At 43.7% G+C, this 22,944-nt stretch overlaps 1 protein-coding gene across 3 annotated transcripts in view; it reads left to right on the top strand.

Moving 5' to 3' along the window:
* Window positions 1-5,851: 5,851 nt before the first annotated feature.
* The window catches only part of LOC149843456 (serine/threonine-protein phosphatase 5-like), a 33,140-nt gene continuing 16,047 nt past the window's right edge, over window positions 5,852-22,944 (top strand). For all 3 annotated transcript variants that reach the window (XM_089999819.1, XM_089999820.1, XM_089999818.1), the window contains exon 1: window positions 5,852-5,984. The gene's annotated coding sequence lies outside the window, so the exon portion shown is untranslated. The remainder of the gene's footprint in view (window positions 5,985-22,944) is intronic.

Below are 22,944 nucleotides of genomic sequence, written 5' to 3'. Positions count from 1 at the left end.
AGTAGGACTCTGATGACCCCCTTCACTCACCTGGAAATAAGCATATCAAGGGCCTTTATTCTTTTGCTTTTTCCACTAAAGTTTTAGTCTCGTACGAATGCTTCTTGATAAGTGTCTTTTGTCATGCAGTTTCTAGTTCTGTGATTTTAGATAGCTCAAACTCTATACATTTTCTTAATGGATCTAACTTTAGTGATTGAAAATAAACTGTTCTTTTTACATTAGGATATATGGATTTAGATCTGGTCCTAAGGATAGATGAACCCGTTGCCCTCACTGGTCAGAGCACTGCTGATCAAAAGATTGCTTTTGAGATGTAGGAGCGCTCGAATAGGCTTAGCTTGTTGCTTTTGTAATCTAAAGTAGCTATGAATATTCGCAGTGCTATCCCACAATGCAAAACAGTGAGAGAATTCATGAATGTCATTGAGGCACAATTTGTGAGTTCAAAAAAGGCAAGAGTCAGTATCATGATGTCTAAGCTCATATTTATGAAATATTCTGGAAAGGAAAACATTCGCTAGCATATTTTGAAGATGAGGAACATAGCGTCTCAGCTAAATAACATGAAGCTCACCATCTCTGATTCTTTTCTAGTGCATTTAGTTCTAACATCCTTACCTTTGGAATACAGACCTTTCAAAATCTCTTACAACACACATAATGATGAATGAACGTTCAATGAACTTATGTCCAAGTGTGTAGAAGAAGAAGAGAGGTTGAAAGAAAAGAAGATGCAAAGTGCACATATGGCTTCTCATACATCCAAGGTAGGACCAAAGAAAAATGCATTTAAGAGAAATGCTAGGAAGAAGCCAACTGGGGATAAGTCATCCCAAGACAAGCAATCTGACTCTACTTCCATAAGGTGCTTCCTTTGTAAAAAGAAGGGACATAGGAAGGCAAATTGTATAAAGTACAAAAAGTGGTTGGAAAAGAGAGATAATTTGTCATTTTTTTATCATGAATGTAATTTATTACAAATTCCTGAAAATAGTTGGTGGATTGATTCTGGTGCTATTGTTCATATTTCCAACTGTCTACAACTGTTCCTGAGCAGAAGAGAACCAACAATGCATGAGAAGAACATCTATTCGGGAAACAAGATACGTTCACATGTAAAGGGTGTTGGAATCTGCAGGATTACTCTGGATACAGGCATAGTTTTATATCTTCATGATGTCTTTTATATTCCATCATATAGTAGAAACTTAATTTCAATTTCGAAGTTGGATAAATTTGGATATTGTTTTAAGTTTGAAAATTCAAAATTGTTCATTTATAAAAATTCAAATGAAATTGGTTTTGCATCAGTTTATGATAGTTTATATAGATTGAATGTGAAGATCCAAACTCAAGAGTCTTTAGCTTTTGAATATGCATTGGTTGAAAATAAACGTAGCTTGATAAATGATAAATCTTACATGCTTTGGCATCTAAGGTTGGGTCATATCTCTGAAAAGAGAATAAAGAGACTTGTAAATGAAGGGATCTTGAAATCTCTAGATTTTACCGACAATGACCCATGTGTTGATTGTATAAAGGTTAAGCATACAAACACATATAAAGAGGGTGTCAAACGCAATAGTGAGATATTGGAGATAGTCCATACGGATGTATGTGGAACGTTTTTCCCTTGTTATACAGGCAAAAAATATGTTGTCACCTTTATTGATGACTATTCACGGTATATGTATCTCTACTTGATATTTGAAAAATCTGATGTTTTTCAGATGTTTAAGGAATTTAAGAAAGAAGTAGAAAAACAAACCGATAAGGTTATTAAGATAGTCAAGTCTGATAGAGGTGGCAAATATTATGATGGGTTTACTGAGATGGGGCAAAGGGAATGACCATTAGTGTAATTTCTCAAAGAGAAAGACATTATGCCTCAACATACCATGTTTGGTAGTACCTATCAGAATGGTGTAGCTGAAAGGAGAAATCGTACGCTTAAGAAAATCGTCAGAGCTATGTTGAATTATTCAACACTTCTCATAAAGTTGTAGGGTGAAGCCTTAAGGACTATTGTGCATATTTTGAATAAGGTTCTTACGAAATTTGTGCCTAAAACTCCTTATGAGTTGTGGATAGGTAGGAAATCATCACTGTCTTATATGCACATATGGGGATGTCCTGCAGAGGCTAAGTTGTATAACCCCCACATTAAAGCCTTTGATTCAAGAACAGTCAGTGGATATTTCATTGGTTATCTAGAAAGATAAAAAAGGAACAGATTTTATTGCCCATCTCACTCACCACAGATTATTGAAACGGATAAGGCAAAATTTCTAGAAGATGGTTCAGTAAGATTGAGTGCACTTCAAAGCCTTAGTTTTGAGAAAGTACATGATCCAGTTTCATCACCTGTTAAGAAAAACATCGAAAGATACCATATTATTATTCCTAATGATGATGTGGTTGATCATTCGGTTGTTAATGCACAAATCCAAAGTAAACCTATTGTGGATAATGCAGAAGAGCACGAACAAGATGATCAGGTTCAATCTGAGCTTAAAGAATGACCTGTTTGGAGATCTACAAGGATTAGGAGATCTGTCATACATCCTGATTATGTGGTGTACCTTCAGGAGCCTGATGATTTCATAGATATGGATGATGACCCGTTGACTTTTATGGAAGCTGTTGAAAGCAAACAATCTTCGCACTGGATAGAAGCCATAAAAGAAGAGTTAGACTCTATGCCTAAAAATCAAATGTGGAATCTTGTCACGTTACCTAGGGGAGTAAAGTCTGTAGGGTGTAAATGAGTCTTTAAGACCAAGAAGGACTCCAAAGGTAACATAGAGAGACATAAAGCAAGATTGGTTGCTAAAGGATCGATTCACCCAGATGGAGGCCATTGACTATAATGAAACATTTTCTCATGTCTCAACTAAGGAGTCAATGAGGATAATTTTGGCCCTCGTAGCTCATTATGACTTAGAGCTACATCAGATGGATGTGAAAACAACGTTCCTCAACGGGGATCTGAATGAAGAGGTATACATGGAACAACCTCTTGGTTTCTCTGAAGATGATCATTTGGTTTGCAAGCTTAACAAATCAATATATGGACTTAAACAGGCCTTCCGACAATGGTATATTAAATTTTTCCAAGTCATTGTGACTTTCGGGTTTACAAAAAATATTGTTGATCAATGTATATATCTTAAAGAAAGTGAGAGTATGTTCATTATTTTGATGTTGTATGTGGATGACATCTTACTTGCAACCAATGATATAAAGTTGCTTTCAGAGACAAAACAGTTTCTTGCATCACATTTTGATATGAAAGATATGGGTGAGGCTGCTTATGTTCTTGGCATTGAGATTCGTCGAGATAGAGCAAAAGGTTTTCTAGGCCTCTCACATAGATCCTACATAGATAAGGTGTTAAAGCGATATGGGATGAAGAATTGTTCTCCTAGTTCTACACCCATATCAAAAGGTGACAAGCTGAGCCTAAAGGATTGTTCACAGAACGATATTGATACAACACAGATGAGTGCTTATCCATATGCATCAGTTGTTGGCAGCTTGCAGTACGCGCAGACATGTTCTCGACCAGATATTTCTTTTGCAGTAGGGGTACTTGGCAAATTTCAGTTTAACCCAGGTTTACCCCATTGAAAGGCTGCCAAGAAAGTCTTGCGGTACTTGCAAGGGACAAAAGACTATATGTTGACGTATCATAAAGTTGATCACCTCCAGGTAATTGGCTACTCATATGCAGACTTAGGATAATGCCTCGATAGTAGAAAGTCTACTACTGAGTATATCTTCCTATTTGCTGGGGGCACTATCTCTTGGAGGAGTGAAAAGCAGACGACCACTGCTGCTCACACCATAAAAGCGAAATTCATAGCATTGTACGAGACTACTTCGCAGGCTATATGGTTAAAGAACTTCATATCACAGTTAATGGTGGTCGATTCCATTGGGAAACCACTGAAGGTCTACTGTAATAATGAAGTTGCAGTGTCCTTTTCGAACAACAACAAAAGTACTACGTCATGTAAGCATATGAAATTGAAGTATTTTGTTGTTAAGAAAAGAACAGAGAATCATTTAGTGTAGATTGTTAATATTGATACCAAAGAAATTATCGTTGATCCTCTTACTAAAGGGCTAGCACCGGGATTATATTCTGAACATGTAATGAGGATGGGATTATTAAACTCTTTTTTGACATATGCACATAAATAAAGTGATCACTTTCAGTTTTTGATTCTCATTATGGTTATTGGCAATCTCATAAGGATTAGATATTCAACTCAGGATCTATAGAATATATTATAAAGGCCAATCTATTCATCAAGTTATTCTCATAAGGTTTTCTGGTTAAAAAGGTTTATCGTCGGATCAAGTGGGAGAATATTGGATTAACCACCGCGATTGATGTGGTGGTTATCCACGATGTGGATACATCTCCACATCAGGGATGATCCATCCGATAAACAAGGTATAGGATAAGGGAGAACGATTACGCAAATCGTTCCTACCTTATGCTTTATAAATACAGGGTATCATGAGCGACCCATATACAGGAAATAGATGTCTACTCACCGGCTGCTTGAGGAAGCTTGCGCTTGTGGTAGCTGCAGCCCGACTGAGCAGAGAACCTCCGGCGACCTCCATCTCCGGTAACCACCGCAGTCCGCCAATGGCTGCCTCAGGTACGCAGTTATCTCCTATGTGATTTACTGTTTTAAATAACAGCTTTTTTTTAGTTTTTCCCTGTCACAGGAGAGGCGATGCTGGAAACGACCCAACACCTTACTCCCCTCTCCTGGTCCCTTACCCTCTTGGAGTTTGGCCAATTTTTTCTTCCCCAACACATCATTTACATCATCTATAGTGACCCTCCCTTCGTCCTTAGTGGACAAAGAGTGACTCCCTTTAAGTTTGTAGATCTTTTACTACTACTTTCCCTTTTTCCGAGCATGATTGGTTGGCAGTTTGTCTGCCCCTATCAAAATGAATTTGTTGTGCTCTTACTGAAACCACAACGGAGTTGCTAATAGCTCACAAGGTGGCTTGGTTGTGAGAGTGAGATTTATATCTTGAACGTGAACAACATCTTAGTTTAGTTGGGGAAGTGAACTTGGGATGAGCTATGTGGGGGTCATGCAGGTGACGTCCTTGTGGGGGTGGTTAAGAAATTATCACAAGTTTTTTCATAAATCTCGCGATATTTGTCACTATGGTTGAAGCATCTTCCACTATTGTTCTATGATGAAACAGTCCTTATCTCTATTAAGCTTCCTTTTAAGCATTTCTCTACTCTACTAAAAAAAAATCTTATACAAAAAATTCAGTTGGAAGATCTATAATATGAATCCAGATGGTCACCTCCCATTTTTAATTCATGTCCGATTTCCATTTCGAGGAGAGGAGGGTGCATCCTGCTATCCACACACTTCTTCTCATCCTGAAATCCATATCCTTATCATTGGAAGCATCAATTAAAAACAACCTTCTCTCGAGGCCAGTGAATCTTACCTTCTTGATAGATGACCATTGAGCTTTAAGTTGATCATAGATAAATGGGTATTCCAACCACTTTAGTCACTTGAGTTGAGACCCAAATAATAAGAAGAACCAAAACCGGATCGCAACCCACCATCCAAACCCATAATGCATCTCCTGTTCATGCCATGTCACCAAATTCTCCAACTCCCCAGTCAACGTTGGCTCGGACCCACCTCGAGTCCCTGGCTAATTGTTGACTAGCCAGGTCCATGTCAAAGTCAAGACGTAACATCAAGAGAAGCACGAGGGGTACTAGAGTCATTTTGCCTCTCCTGAGCCCTCCCCAAAAAAAGGGTTTCTGTGCTTCACAAACCCTAATAAAAAAAATCCCCAAAGCCAAAGCCACCGAAAACAACGAAATACTCGTCGAGCCAAACGCTAACAAAACGAAGAAGAAGAAGAAGACTTCTCTACCACAAAAGCGAATCCGAAGAAGCAGCAGAAATAAGGTACGGAAGACCTAGGTTTTCATATTCCCTTTGTAAACGTGCTAATCTCTTCCATTTTTGGGTTTTTCCCGTTCTAAATTTCTTATTTATGCGAAGAAATCGGAATTTGAGTTCGTGATTTATTTATAAGGATTTTTGTTGTTGTTGTTGTTCTTGGTGTTCTTCTTCTTCTTCTCCCTCTCACTGTGTGTGTGCGTGTGTGTTCGATCGAAAATTTGTAAGCGGAAAATTAAAAAAACAAGGAAAAAGTAAATTCTAAGATTAGCGAATAATTTTTTCATTTTCTGATCAGAGTTATATTTGCCATTCGATTTTTACATTTTCTTTGATATTAGAATTTGGTGTTAGGAAGAAAGCAGTAGCATGCATGACGGAAATACTAATATAAAACCTTCCTATTCATGTTGGGTGTTTCCGTTTTATCGGAAGGTCGGGTGAGTTGATCTGAGCAAAAAAGTTAGTGCTGTTTTTGTCACGAGCCTATTTCTTCAATAGGCCAGTGCGGTGGGACGGTCCTTGCTTAAACCTTTCTGGTCGCTGGCTTGCTGCTGTGGAAGCTTGTTTATGAGACTACAGTGGGTCTCACTAGAAAATGATGCTCGATGTTGATAAAGCAGAAGACCACTGTCTAAGTGATCAGAGATGCGTTAAAGGAATGAGACTTGACGCGTTAAAGGTTGCGGTGATAGTGAATGCAAACCAGAACAAGTTGATTAGGTTGAAGAAAAAAGAGCAAACAAAGATAAGTACGAAGGAAAACTGACTTATCATTGAAGACTGTGTTCTTACCTATACCAACATTGCCGAGAACGACAATGGTTTTGGGTGAGGGAGAATGTTCCGGACCGATCTTTCGTAATGGGGCAGTTGCAGTGTGAAGCTCTACTGAGTGGAAAAAACATGTAGTGTGTATTGGCTTGATCGGTAACGTGCGGTGTTAACATGGCAAGTGATAGGCATCAGTATCAGCGTTAGTACATCGCTGTATGGCGGCACAGACGTGAAACATTGTTTGGTTAAGCAGTGCCACCAGATAAGAGGATGTTGCCTTTGGAGATTTGGTTAAGGACCTTTTGGCTTGCAAGAGTTTTCCGCACGTAACGGTTGAATGCACGGGGGTGCATGTGGGTTAGGGTTAATTCCCCCATGGATCACATTAGGTGATTTCAACTGAGTATGGTGACTTGGGGCTAGGCGAGAGAATGCCTAGGCACCGACAAATGAGTCTAGGTGGTACTCTTCGCTGTGGTGTTCAATAATCAATTGGTCTTGGGACTGGGGGCCACAAGATCTTGTTCCTTCAGTGGCGAGGTTTTGCTGTAGTGTGCACATGAAGTTGCAATACTGATGCAGTCCACGTTGGAGGAGGAGAGAAAATAATGGCCCACCGTGAATCCGTGTGGCTGAACTTCTTTATTAAACTCAGAAATGTTCAATAAGCAATGAGAATATGCAATAAACAGTGAAAAAATATAAAGGAAAAACAACAAGCAAGTAAAAGAATAGGAAAACTGCAGGGAAGAAGGCGGCTGGAGCTTTTCAATGATCTCTGCCTTCACGCAACCCTAAGCAGGGCCTTTTAAAGGCTGTTTACTGGACCGGGTCGTGGGTCCAGATTTGGATCTGACCCACGATCCAGGTCAGTCTCTCTTTGCAGCTGGTTCTGGGGCGTGCGAGCTCCACCACGCCTGACGTAGGTGCGCAGGGATACCTTCCTGCGTCGTGGCTCCGTCCCTGCAAGTGAGTCATATGCGCGGGGTCCTTCATCTGCCCTTTGTGGCAGATCGGGTGGCACGATGGACCCAATCGGATCCTGCCCTGCATCATTCTCCCCTGGTTGGGAAGAAGTCGACTCTGTCGACTTGTTGTTGCCACAGTAAGCATATAGATCAGCCACGTTGAAAATAGGGGAAATATGCCAATTATCGGGCAGCTCAAGGAGGTAAGCATTCGAACCCAATCGCTTAAGGATCCTAAAAGGGCCATACTTCTTAGGACTTAATTTGCTATAGGTGCCTACAGGAAAACGCTCTGGACGCAGATACACCCAGACAAGTTGACCGACCTCGAAATGGACATCACGACGACCCTGATCTACGAAAGCTTTGTAGGTCTCATAGCTTTCAACAAGTTTGGCCCGAACTTGTCTGTGAACGTCACGTATATACTCAACGGCATCAAAGGCATCCGGAGCTGGAGCTGAGAGATCTGACACAGGGGCTAGGTCAACGACATGGGTGGGAGACCGACCATACACTACTTGGAACGGAGATTTACCAGTAGAACGGTTAATGGAGTTGTTATAGGCGAACTCGGCCTGGGGCAATACGAGATCCCAAGTTTTGACATTTTCGCCCACTAGGCTCCGTAACAAATTTCCTAAGGTGCGGTTCACAACTTCGGTTTGGCCATCAGTCTGGGGATGATACGCACTACTGAACTGAAGCTTAGTTTTCAACATGGCCCATAACGATTTCCAAAAGTGGCTCATAAAACGCGTGTCGCGATCGAAAGTGATTGTGTGAGGTAGATCGTGGAAACGGGCAACATCCTTGAAATAATATGAGGCGACTAAAGAGGCATCGGTGGTGCGCTTGCACGGAACAAAGATAGCCATTTTTGAGAACCGGTCAACAACTACTAAAATTGAATCAAAACGACGTGGTGTGCGGGGAAGGCCCACGATAAAATCCATGGATACATGCTCCCACGGCCGTTCAGGAATGGGTAACGGGGTGTACAGACTACAGACCACTATTCTGACGATGACCCTTGGACACTTGACACACATGACAGCCTTGGATAAACTTGACAACATCTTTGCGCATTTTGGGCCAAAAGTATCGTTCATCTAAGAAAGCGAACGTCTTATCATGCCCGAAATGCTCTGCTAACCCTCCTTCATGTAATTCAGAAATCAACTGAAGTCTAAGGGAGAAATTGGGCACACATAATTGGTTACCACGGAAGAGGTAACCATTATGAATACAAAAACGGGGGTCGAGGTTGCGATCTGAAGAGGTGCACCCTTCCCAGACTTTGTGAAAATCAGGGTCCGTAGGGTATAACTCTTTGCATTGCTCAAAACCAATGACCTGCACCGACATAGTCATCAGAAGGCTGTTCTTCCTATTAAGAGCGTCAGCCACCTTGTTCAGGGTACCCGATTGATGCCGAAGCGAAAAGGTGTACTCTTGCAAGAAGCTGACCCACTTGGCATGACGAGCACTCAACTTTTTCTGACTGTTCAGATACTTCAATGCCTCATGGTCCGTGTACAAGACAAATTCCTTATAAATGAGATAATGTCTCCAATAACGAAGGGCTTGTACAACGGCATAGAACTCAACATCGTAAGTGGAGTATTGGCACCTGGCCTGAGTTAGCTTCTCGCTAAAGAAGGCAACGGGCCTACGATTCTGACTCAAGACGGCGCCAATCCCCACTTTAGAGGCATCACATTCAACCTCAAAGACTGCACTAAAATCTGGGAGGGCTAAGACAGGAGCACTGGTCATTTTGTCCTTGATGATCGTAAAGGCTTTGCTAGCCGCTGGCGTCCAATGAAAACTAGTACCTTTTAGGCACTCCGTGATGGGGGCCATAAGGGTACTAAAATTTCTCACGAAACGTCGGTAAAAAGTGGCTAACCCGTGGAAACTACGGATCTCTCCTATAGTCTTTGGGGTAGGCCAATCGACAATCGCGCGGACTTTTGCAGGGTCGGCCTTGACGCCATCAGATGACACAATAAACCCTAAGAACACGACACTGGACGTCATAAACTCACACTTCTTGGCATTGGCATACAATTTTTCCTTTCTCAAAATATCTAAGACTTGACGCAGGTGACTCAAATGCTCGGACAATGAGGAACTATAGATCAAAATGTCGTCAAAGTAGACAACAACAAACTTCCCAATACACGGACGCAAGACCTGGGTCATCATGTTCATAAAGGTACTTGGGGCATTAGATAACCCAAACGGCATGACTAACCATTCGTACAATCCATCACGTGTCTTGAATGCTATTTTCCACTCGTCCCCTTCGCGTATACGAATCTGGTGATACCCGCTTTTTAGGTCTATTTTAGAGAAAATGGAGGCACCAGATAATATATCAAACATATCGTCCAAACGAGGAATGGGAAAGCGGTATTTGACTGTGATGCGATTGATTGCACGACTATCGACACACATGCGCATGGACCCATCTTTCTTAGGAGTAAGTAAGGCGGGAACGGCACAAGGACTAACACTCTCGCGAATGAAACCCTTTTGCAGCAATTGCTGAACCTGTCTTAATAACTCAGTATGCTCAGTGGGGTTCATGCGATATGCGGGAAGGTTGGGTAGACTCGACCCTGGCACAAAGTCTATGGCATGTTGGACTACCCTTGCCGAAGGTAATCCACCAGGTAGTTCATCCGGCATAATGTCGCGGAACTCCTCTAGAAGAGGGGCAACGTTCGCGGGAATGGACACGGACGAACTCATCACTGGCTTTGCCACTAGGGCATAACAATAGCCATCTTCCTGACAGTGGTCCAGGAAGAGCCGGTACGAGAGACCTGCGATTCGGGGAACTCGCTCAGGTTTGTCTACAGTGGGGAAACCAGTCTCCTTGATAGGTAGAAGGACTATTCTATGGCCATTAAAGACAAAGGAGTATGTGTTCTTGCGGCCATCGTGAGTTGTCTGGCGATCGAACTGCCAGGGACGTCCCAAGAGAATGTGACACGCGTGCATAGGGGCTACATCACACCACACCTCATCGTGGTAGTGTTCCCCCATGGAAAACCGGACTAGGCATCGCTGAGTGATGGGAACCTCATTTCCTTTCTTGAACCAGGCCATCTTGTAGGGTGGGACAACTTTTCGGTGTTAAGTTTCAAGGTAGACACCACACTCTCAGACACCATGTTCTCACAAGCTCCGGTATCAATGATGACATCACATGCGTGCCCCTCACAGTTGCACCGGGTCCTAAAAATGTTATTCCTTAGCCATTTCGATGGGGCCGATTCTCGGGGTGTGGTCAACACATGACAGATGGACAACAAACTTTCGACGTTGCCTTCGAACTCTATAACTCCCCTCTCATCCTCAACCTCAACTAATGAATTGTCATCACTATCACTCTCACTTGCGGACTCGACAATCCCTTCAACCAGATGGGTGTTCTTGCTCACGGTCGGACACTTGGACGCGACATGTCCCAACTCTTGACACCTAAAACAACGAAGGGTCGACTCAGTAGGTTTGGCTTTGGATCGGGTGTGGAAAGCTGGACCTGACTGGTCAGGTTTGCTAAGGTCTGTTCTAGGTTTTGAGTCACTAGGGGAGCTTGCTCCCCTGGTTGGGAAACTCGGCTTGGGTCGGCTGGTGGGCTCATTACGGGTCGTCCGATATTCCTTCCTCCGCTTCAGCTTGTCCTCGATGTTCATGGCATAACTGCTGGCTTGATCTAATGTTTCCACTGTGACACAACTAAAATCATCAGAGATAGCAGGGCGGAGACCCGAAATGTACCTCGTGACCTGCTGACGAGCTGTTTCCTCGATCTGCACACGCAGGGAAAGACGATGGAACTCCGCGGTGTACTCTGCTACAGTTCGGGAACCTTGGCGCAGGGTCAGGTATTCCTTGTAGGCTCGCTCGGCGTGATCCGAAGGCACGAACTTTGACTGCATCAGTCTTTGCATTTTCTCCCACGACTGTACGCGCTCTAATCCCTGCCGCTCCCTTGATCGTTGTAGCTCCACCCACCATGTCTGTGCTAGGCCTCTCAATCGCGTAGAAGCTAACGAGACACGACGATGTTCAACAACTGTGTGATAATCGAAGAAGAACTGCACTGCATAAGACCAGTCGAAAAACTGCTCCGCGTCGAATCGCCCCGCAAACTCCGGAAGATCCAGTTTCACGCCATAAGTGGAGGAGTGGTATGGTGCTCTCTGTTGTCGCGGCTCCACCATTCCGGCAGGATGCTCGTTCCAGAAAAGGTCGTCGTCCCAGGCTGCCTCATTGTCCGTAGGGCGGTATTGCTCGCCGACCCCCCATAGGGAGAGTGCGACAGCACCAACACTCTTGCAAGAAGCTGACCCACTTGGCATGACGAGCACTCAACTTTTTCTGACTGTTCAGATACTTGAATGCCTCATGGTCCGTGTACAAGACAAATTCCTTATAAATGAGATAATGTCTCCAATAACGAAGGGCTTGTACAACGGCATAGAACTCAACATCGTAAGTGGAGTATTGGCACCTGGCCTGAGTTACCTTCTCGCTAAAGAAGGCAACGGGCCTACGATTCTGACTCAAGACGGCGCCAATCCCCACTTTAGAGGCATCACATTCAACCTCAAGGACTGCACTAAAATCTGGGAGGGCTAAGACAGGAGCACTGGTCATTTTGTCCTTGATGATCGTAAAGGCTTTGCTAGCCGCTGGCGTCCAATGAAAACTAGTACCTTTTAGGCACTCCGTGATGGGGGCCATAAGGGTACTAAAATTTTTCACGAAACGTCGGTAAAAAGTGGCTAACCCGTGGAAACTACGGATCTCTCCTATAGTCTTTGGGGTAGGCCAATCGACAATCGCGCGGACTTTTGCAGGGTCGGCCTTGACGCCATCAGATGACACAATAAACCCTAAGAACACGACACTGGACGTCATAAACTCACACTTCTTGGCATTGGCATACAATTTTTCCTTTCTCAAAATATCTAAGACTTGACGCAGGTGACTCAAATGCTCGGACAATGAGGAACTATAGATCAAAATGTCGTCAAAGTAGACAACAACAAACTTCCCAATACACGGACGCAATACCTGGGTCATCATGTTCATAAAGGTACTTGGGGCATTAGATAACCCAAACGGCATGACTAACCATTCGTACAATCCATCACGTGTCTTGAATGCTATTTTCCACTCGTCCCCTTCGCGTATACGAATCTGGTGATACCCGCTTTTTAGGTCTATTTTAGAGAAAATGGAGGCACCAGATAATATATCAAACATATCGTCCAAACGAGGAATGGGAAAGCGGTATTTGACTGTGATGCGATTGATTGCACGACTATCGACACACATGCGCATGGACCCATCTTTCTTAGGAGTAAGTAAGGCGGGAACGGCACAAGGACTAACACTCTCGCGAATGAAACCCTTTTGCAGCAATTGCTGAACCTGTCTTAATAACTCAGTATGCTCAGTGGGGTTCATGCGATATGCGGGAAGGTTGGGTAGACTCGACCCTGGCACAAAGTCTATGGCATGTTGGACTACCCTTGCCGAAGGTAATCCATCAGGTAGTTCATCCCGCATAATGTCGCGGAACTCCTCTAGAAGAGGGGCAACATTCGCGGGAATGGACACGGACGAACTCATCACTGGCTTTGCCACTAGGGCATAACAATAGCCATCTTCCTGACAGTGGTCCAGGAAGAGCCGGTACGAGAGACCTGCGATTCGGGGAACTCGCTCAGGTTTGTCTACAGTGGGGAAACCAGTCTCCTTGATAGGTAGGACTATTCTATGGCCATTAAAGACAAAGGAGTATGTGTTCTTGCGGCCATCGTGAGTTGTCTGGCGATCGAACTGCCAGGGACGTCCCAAGAGAATGTGACACGCATGCATAGGGGCTACATCACACCACACCTCATCGTGGTAGTGTTCCCCCATGGAAAACCGGACTAGGCATCGCTGAGTGATGGGAACCTCATTTCCTTTCTTGAACCAGGCCATCTTGTAGGGTGGGACAACTTTTCGGTGTTAAGTTTCAAGGTAGACACCACACTCTCAGACACCATGTTCTCACAAGCTCCGGTATCAATGATGACATCACATGCGTGCCCCTCACAGTTGCACCGGGTCCTAAAAATGTTATTCCTTAGCCATTTCGATGGGGCCGATTCTCGGGGTGTGGTCAACACATGACAGATGGACAACAAACTTTCGACGTTGCCTTCGAACTCTATAACTCCCCTCTCATCCTCAACCTCAACTAATGAATTGTCATCACTATCACTCTCACTTGCGGACTCGACAATCCCTTCAACAAGATGGGTGTTCTTGCTCACGGTCGGACACTTGGACGCGGCATGTCCTAACTCTTGACACCTAAAACAACGAAGGGTCGACTCAGTAGGTTTGGCTTTGGATCGGGTGTGGAAAGCTGGACCTGACTGGTCAGGTTTGCTAAGGTCTGTTCTAGGTTTTGAGTCACTAGGGGAGCTTGCTCCCCTGGTTGGGAAACTCGGCTTGGGTCGGCTGATGGGCTCATTGCGGGTCGTCCGATATTCCTTCCTCCGCTTCAGCTTGTCCTCGATGTTCATGGCATAACTGCTGGCTTGATCTAATGTTTCCACTGTGACACAACTAAAATCATCAGAGATAGCAGGGCGGAGACCCGAAATGTACCTCGTGACCTGCTGACGAGCTGTTTCCTCGATCTGCACACGCAGGGAAAGACGATGGAACTCCGCGGTGTACTCTGCTACAGTTCGGGAACCTTGGCGCAGGGTCAGGTATTCCTTGTAGGCTCGCTCGGCGTGATCCGAAGGCACGAACTTTGACTGCATCAGTCTTTGCATTTTCTCCCATGACTGTACGCGCTCTAATCCCTGCCGCTCCCTTGATCGTTGTAGCTCCACCCACCATGTCTGTGCTAGGCCTCTCAATCGCGTAGAAGCTAACGAGACACGACGATGTTCAACAACTGTGTGATAATCGAAGAAGAACTGCACTGCATAAGACCAGTCGAAAAACTGCTCCGCGTCGAATCGCCCCGCAAACTCCGGAAGATCCAGTTTCACGCCATAAGTGGAGGAGTGGTATGGTGCTCTCTGTTGTCGCGGCTCCACCATTCCGGCAGGATGCTCGTTCCAGAAAAGGTCGTCGTCCCAGGCTGCCTCATTGTCCGTAGGGCGGTATTGCTCGCCGGGATGTTGGTGCTGTCGCACTCTCCCTATGGGGGGTCGGCGGTCAGGGCGCGCCGGTTCCTGCTGACATTGTCTCGGTCTGGTTTGCCCGGGGGCGGGCACCATCTGCGGCCGGTATTGTGGTACTAGAATGACGGGAAGGCCAATGTAGGGGGGAGGGTTCGGGTTCCTGGCGGGTAAAATTGGTATAATATGGTTGTGGGTTAGGAGTATGGTGTTGGGCTGGAGGTTGAGTTGGGTTCTGGGTCAGGGTTGGGTAAACAGGTGGATTTGAGTTTGGGTATGGGTATGGGTATGGTGCCTGGTGGTTATATGGATGGGTCGATTCGCCCGATGGGATATGGATCGGGCCCGCTCCTACACTACTCGTCGGACCCAGATATGAGTGGGTTGGATCGAGGTTCGAGTTGTGGGGATAAGAAGCTTGGTTTGAACTCGATCCCCGATCCATAGCATTATGGGTCTGGTTTTGACCCGGCTCAAATCCAAACTGGAGCTCCGTCTGGGTCCGATATGGGTTAGGGTCGGTCTAGGGTATATGTTGAGGGTCGGAACTAATGGGTTTGTTTTGGCTCGGGGCTGCCCGCGAACCGGAACCAACTAGGTAGGCTGGGTAAGGGGTGTCTAGACCCAAACCCGTTCCCTGAGACCCAATGGTTGGTCCCAGCGAAACAGGCCTGGGTCCCGTTGCATTACAAACTGGATTGGGTCCTCTTGGATCTGGGCCCATCAACAAAGGTTCGCCAACTCCAGCTCGCAGGGATGCGGCTACGGAGCCTCCCCGTGTGGGGTCGGGGAAGAAATGCACGTCTCTCCCAAGCTGGGCTGATAGGACCGGGCCAGCAGCAGGGTCCAGCGTGACGCTGGGCCCCTGCCGACTCAGCTCACCCTGCGACACAGCCCGCGCGAGGCCCTGCCACGATCCTGGGCCCGCAGGTGGACCCAGCGCAACACTGGGGCCCTGCAGGCTCGGGCTGACCCTCAGCGCACTTGCTGTTGCGCCTGGCCACGCACCCTGGCCTGCAGGTTGACCCAGCGTACCGCTGGGGCCCTGCAAGCTCGGGTCCACCTGTGAAACAGGCGCAATCACCCGTTGTCGGGAGTAGGGTGCTCTTACCAGGGCATCGTTGTTCGCCGGGATCCCCTGGTGCTGTCGAGAGATGTCCGGACCATACACGGATGCTGGAACTGCTGGGTAGGCTGGACCATTCATGGATGCTGAAACAGGCGCAGTCACTCGTTGAAGGGGTATCGGCTGGGACGATTCAGCCCCTTGGAGGTTCAGATTTGCAGACACGCCATCAGCGAAGTCAGCATCTGGTACTGCGCACGGCCCCTTGCGCGACTCAAGTGCTGTCAAACGATTATCCATCCCATCCAGCCTTTTCGATAGGCCTGCAACATCCCGGGTCACGCGCAACACATTCTCCTGTATTTTCGTCAACACCTCCATGACACGTAGCATGGGATCTTCGCTGCTCGCCTCCTCACGCACTTCGCCTTGTATCGGATCGATTCCCTCCTCAAGAGCCATACCGCTGATGAAGGTGGAACGCCCGCTGCTCTGATACCACTTTGATGCAGTCCATGTTGGAGGAGGAGAGAAAATAATGGCCCACCGTGAATCGGTGTGGCTGAACTTCTTTATTAAACTCAGAAATGTTCAATAAGCAATGGGAATATGCAATAAACAGTGAAAAAATATAAAGGAAAAACAACAAGCAAGTAAAAGAATAGGAAAACTGCAGGGAAGAAGGCGGCTGGAGCTTTTCAATGATCTCCGCCTTCACGCAACCCTAGGCAGGGCCTTTTAAAGGCTGTTTACTGGACCGGGTCGTGGGTCCATATTTGGATCCGACCCACGATCCAGGTCAGTCTCTCTTTGCATCTGGTTCTGGGGCGTGCGAGCTCCACCACGCCTGACGTAGGTGCGCAGGGATACCTCCCTGCGTCGTGGCTCCGTCCCTGCAAGTGAGTCATATGCGCGGGGTCTTTCATCTGCCCTTTGTGGCGGATCGGGTGGCACGATGGACCCAATCGGGTCCTGCCCTGCATCAAATACGCTTCATGACACGCAAGGCTGAGGTAAAGTTTGTGCCACTTTCGGAAGTGATAGCTGGTATGAGAAAGCTATGCACTAAGCGGCATGGACTACATGAAATACGCATTTGAAAATGCGCTTGATCAGCTTCCGCTAGGCAGTTGCGCGCGAGGTGGTACGCAGGTCCAATGAAAATGATTCAGCACATGGAAAGGTGTGGGTACACGGCCTTTGGCCGTTAGGTTGGCCAGATTGGGCAGCTTGGCGTGTCACGGGTTTGCGAAGTATTCTATGCCCGTGACAAAGCAATAGAAAGGCTTGCAGCAGTAAGGACCGTCGCGCCGCACTGACTTATTGAAAAAAAGTAAGCATGTAAGACTTTTTGTCACGTTAATTTAAAAAAAAACTGAGCATCTAAACTAAATCAATGGTTTCACTAATTTCTTTGGCAAGTTTCCAGCAGGCACCTAACCTAATATTGATCAGGGAATTAGGGGACATTAGGGTGTGCTTGATTGCTTGTCCAAGATTGGACGGAACTGTAGAACATAATTGTCTGTTTTGTAACAACTGTACTACATCCACCGTTTGTTTCAACTGGACAAGAAGTTGTGTTCCTTGTGTCTGACATTTGATTTTGACGCAGTGCAGACGGCTTGGACACATATGGATAATGGGTGGGATAATTTCATTTTGGATTGTACGACTATCCACCTCATCATATGAGTGTTTTAACATGTTTATTATGAATTTTTGCTCCAGATATGGATCTTAGATTGGATCTAAAAACCAAAAAATGTTTAAAATTTGAGTAATTTGAAAAAAATCATAATTGATATTTTTTTATATTTAAATGCTTTAATGAGTGTTATATTGGATCTAATTATGAAAGCTTATCAAAAAATTATGGATTTTAACCCCAAAAATGGATCTCAAACTGGATCCAAGCAAATTGAGAAAAAAATAAGAATTCATTTGTTGTATACAAATACAAAAACCATAAATAATCATAAAACCCTAAAATGAAAGAAAATTAATCATAAATAAACTAAAAAACACTAAACTATAAGAAAAATAAACCATAAAATCAAATAAACTATATATAAATTATAAAATTAAACATAAAAAAACCCTAATTCAAACCCTAATTAAAGAAAATCAAAGAAAAACAACCCTAATCAAATTAATTATAAGAAGCCCTAATTAAAAAAATTTGATTCAAAGCCCTAATCAAAGAAAATCAAAGAAAATAAAAAAAAATTTAAGAAAAAGACCTAATCAAATAAAAGAAAAGTCCTAATAATTTAAATATCAAAAGCCCTAATTAAAGATATTTGATTCAAAGTCCCAATCAAATAAAATCAAAGAAAACCCTAATCAAATTAAATATCAAAATCTCTAATTAAAGATATTTTATTCAAAGCCCTAATCAATGAAAATCAAAGAAAAAAAAAGAACTAAACAAAGAAAAAAACCCTAGTTAAATCAACAAAAAAACATAATCAAACTAAATATAAAAAACTTTAATTAAAGAAATTTGATTCAAAGCCCTATTCAAAGAATTTTCTTAATCAGCGCTTTAATCAGAGCCCTAATAAGAGAAGATGAAGATGGAGAGAGAGAGGAACGAAGAAGGGGAAGAAAGAACAAAAGTGGGGGAGAGATAGGGGGCAGAACGAGAGAGGGTCGGGGTTATCATATTTCCATATCTGATACAGCGTCTACAGGAAACAGGGCGAGAGAGAGAGAGAGAGAGAGAGAGAGAGAGAGAGAGAGAGAGAGAGAGAGAGAAACCAATGGCTGCGGCGGCTCACGAATACTCGACCTCCAAGCCCTAACCATTTGATATAAAACAACAAATATACAACTATCCTTGTAATATCAGAGATATTACAAGGATGCCATTAATGATAATAAAACAACATGTGTTTCATTAACATACCATGCGTATGGATCTGGAACCAGATCCATACGCAAGCTATATTTTAACACCCTCCCTCAAGTTGTACGTGATTTTGGATCATGTACAACTTGCTCTTCAATAGCCAAAATTGACGTCCTGTTAACCCCTTGGTAAACAAGTCTGCCACTTGATCTTCTGTTCGAACATGACGTAGTTCTATCTCCTTCATCTCGACTTTCTGCCGTATGAAATGTTGGTCAATCTCAATGTGCTTCGTTCTGCTATGCTGGATAGGATTACATGCAATGTTTATTGCGCTTTGATTATCACATAGAAGAAAAGATCGAATAATTGTCTCCCCAAGATCACTCAATAAGTGTCTAATCCATGTGACTTCTGCCGTGCCTGCAGCCATCGATCTGTATTCAACCTCTGTACTCGATCGTGCCACTGCCTTTTGTTTTCTACTGCTCCAGGACACTAAATTGTGTCCAATATATACACAATATCCAGAGACAGATCGTCTCTCATCTGGATCCCCTGCCCAATTTGCGTCTATATAAGTGATGAGTTCATGTCCTCTATGCAAATTATTGTTCTTGCGATAAACAAGTCCATCTCCTATAGTTCCTTTTAAATAACGTAGAATGCGCTTCACAGCTTCCATATGACCTTCCGTTGGAGCATGCATAAACTGGAATACCTGATTGACTGCATAAACTATATCAGGTCTGGTAAAGGTCAAGTACTGTAACATTCCCACGAGACTTCTATACATTGTAGGGTTGACACAAAGATGACCATCTTCAGAGCTCAGCCTTTGATGTAATACACTAGGAGTACTGACTGGTTTCCAATTCGTCATCCCGACTCTTTCCAGAAGGTCAAGAGTGTATTTTTGTTGCACGAGTGTCAATGTGTCTTGTTGTCTGTCAACTTCCACACCAAGAAAGTACCTCAACTCCCCTAAATCTTTCATTTTGAAAGTTTTCATTAAAAACTGCTTCACGTCTTGCACATGATTATCTGAACTCCCAGTGATCACAATGTCATCAACATATATAAGAAGTATAACAATGTCTGCCTTTTGGCAAATAAAGAGTGAGTGATCCAGAGAGCATCTTCTAAAACCATAACTTTGAATTTGCATAGAGAAACTTTCAAACCAGGAACGGGACGCCTGTTTCAACCCATACAGAGATTTCCTTAGTTTGCACACCTATGCAGTAGGATCCTTCTCTGCATAACCAGGAGGTTGCTCCATATACACTTCTTCCTTTAAAGTTCCATGCAAAAATGCATTTTTAACATCCATCTGGCTAAGGCTCCAACCTCGATCGACTGCTAAGGATATGATGACACGAATAGTACCCATTTTGACTACCGGACTAAAAGTTTCATCGTACTCTTCACCATATTGTTGTGTGAATCCTCGAGCAACAAGTCGTGCCTTATATCTGTCAATGCTTCCTTCAGGCTTATACTTTGTTTTATAAACCCATTTTGAGCCAACTACATTCTTTCCTTCTGGCCGAGAGACTATTTCCCAAGTCTGGCATTCATGAAGGGCTTTCATTTCTTCATTCATAGCTTCAGTCCAATGACGGGATTGAAGAGCTTGATTAAAACAAGTGGGTTCAGCCTGTTTTGTGAGCTGAGACATAAACAACTGGAAATCAAGGGAGAAGGTCTCATAACTCACCCATCGTTGAATAGGATGCTTAATGCGTGACGGCCTTTGAGCCGGATCATTGGCGATGCTTTCCACATTCCTCGGCTCTGTATTTTTGTCCCGTCTAGTGTATACCTGCCCAGAGAAGCGTTCTACTGGGGGTGGCTCAACTGGAGATGATTCAACATGTATTTGTGAGTCATTCAACTCCCTACTCAAGCCGAAGGAAGGACAATTTGTCTGACATGTTTCTCCTGTATTAGCAAAAAGATTTGCGCTCATCCATGGATCATATACTTCTAATTCTCGAGATGACAACGCTGCAGAGTCATTGACCTGAAAATTTCGTTCGTCAAAAACAACATTTCTGGAGGTCCTAATACGTTTTGTAGTAGGATCATAGCATCGATAACCTTTGTATTCATCTGCATACCCCACAAATCTGCACTTGACAGCCTTGTCCTGAAACTTATTTCGCAGTGATGAATCAATATGTACATAACATACACAACAAAAAACACGCAGCTCATCGTAAGAGGGATGTTGCCCGAATAAAGTATAATAGGGAGATTTCCGATCCAAAAGTGCCATAGGAAGACGATTTATGATATGAACAAATGTGTGAAAAATTTCTGTCCAGAGACTAACGAGCACATTGCTATCATGTAACATGCTCATCGCGCTCTCAACAATATGCCTGTGTTTCCTCTCTGCAACCCCATTTTGTTGAGGAGTATGAGGGCAAGAAACCTGTCGACTTATTCCTTTATCCCGAAGAAAGGCAATAAACTCGTTCGATGAATACTCTCCTCCACCATCACATTGTAAATACACAATATCACAAGCAAACTTTGTTTTGACCATCGAATGGAATTCCTGAAATATTTGAAAAACTTCATGCTTGTGTTTTAAGAAATATATCCAAGTATAACGGGAATAGGAATCAATAAGGATAACATAGTAACGACTGCCCGAAAGAGAAGGAATAGGTGCGGGTCCCCAAACATCAGAACAAATAATCTCAAATGGCTTTGAAGCTCTTTTATTTATAATATGAAAAGGAAGAACATGACTCTTGCAGAGTTCGCATGAGGAACATTTATTTTTATTATCAGAAAATGAACATAAACTAGACTCTGGAAGGAGACCATCAGATACAAGGTTTTCAACGAAACCTCGATTACAATGTCCCAAACGACTATGCCAAATATCTGGCTTATTACAATAAGATGAATTAAAAACTGCCAATGAAGGAAAAAACAAAGACTCTGAAGGCGAAGACACTGAAGAATGCTTGGACGACTTCAACTGGAGAACTGGGACTGAAGACGAAGACACTGAAGGGATCTCCTTGAAGACGTACATGTTTCCTTGTCGCTCTCCCTTAGCGAATGTCTCCTTCGTTCGTAGATCCTTAACATAAACAGAAGAGGGAGTAAATTCGACGGAAGAATTCATATTGTCAACAAGTTTAGCTACAGAAACAATGTTCTTTTTAATATTAGGAGCAAGAAGGACATTGGACAAGTGAAGTGAGGACTTTGACATAGGGATATGTGCATTGCCAGTATGACTAATGGAGTGATAAGTTCCATCTCCCGTAATTATACTACCTTTTTCAAAATAAGGCAATAAGTGAGATAACTTACCCGCATTACCCGTAACATGTGTGGCGGCACCTGAATCAACATACCATTCGCCTTGTTCATTTTGCTTGATCGTCATATGTGACAATGCTGATAACAAAAGTTGTTGCACATCTGTGGATGGCCCTTTTGTGTCCATAGCAGTAGCGGATTTATTTTCAATTTTGTTTATTTTTCCTCTATTTTGTTTATGATGAAGAAAGGTGTTTCTCTCAAGTACATTAGTATAATTAAAGATATGTACGAAGGAGTAGTAACCAATGTCCGCACTTGTGGAGGGGTGTCAACCAATTTTCCGATAACGGTTGGGTTACATCAAGGATCTGCTTTAAGCCCTTTCCTATTTGCGATAGTGATGGATGAGCTTACGAGATCAATTCAAGAAAATGTACCGTGGTGTATGTTGTTTGCTGATGATATTGTTTTGATTGATGAGTCTAGAGCTGGGGTTAATGCTAAGTTAGAATTATGGAGACAGACATTGGAAGCTAGAGGTTTTAAGTTGAGTAAGAGTAAGACTGAATATATGGAATGTCGGTTTAGTAAGCAACGAAGTAGTGATGGGAGTGTAGTGAAGCTTGGTGAGCAAGATATACCGGTGAATGATTATTTCAAATATTTGGGATCCATCATTCAAAAGTATGGAGAAATTGATGGAGATGTAAATCATAGGATAAAGGTTGGGTGGATGAAATAGAAAAGTGCTACTGGAGTGCTGTGCGATCGTAGAATGCCATTGCGGTTGAAG

Source organism: Nuphar pumila, chromosome 3 (assembly GCF_984573655.1).
Source record: "Nuphar pumila chromosome 3, dmNupPumi1.hap1.1, whole genome shotgun sequence".
NCBI classification, from domain to species: Eukaryota; Viridiplantae; Streptophyta; class Magnoliopsida; order Nymphaeales; family Nymphaeaceae; genus Nuphar; species Nuphar pumila.
Note: the sequence above shows the minus strand (reverse complement) of the source record. Positions and strands in the feature narration are given on the sequence as shown.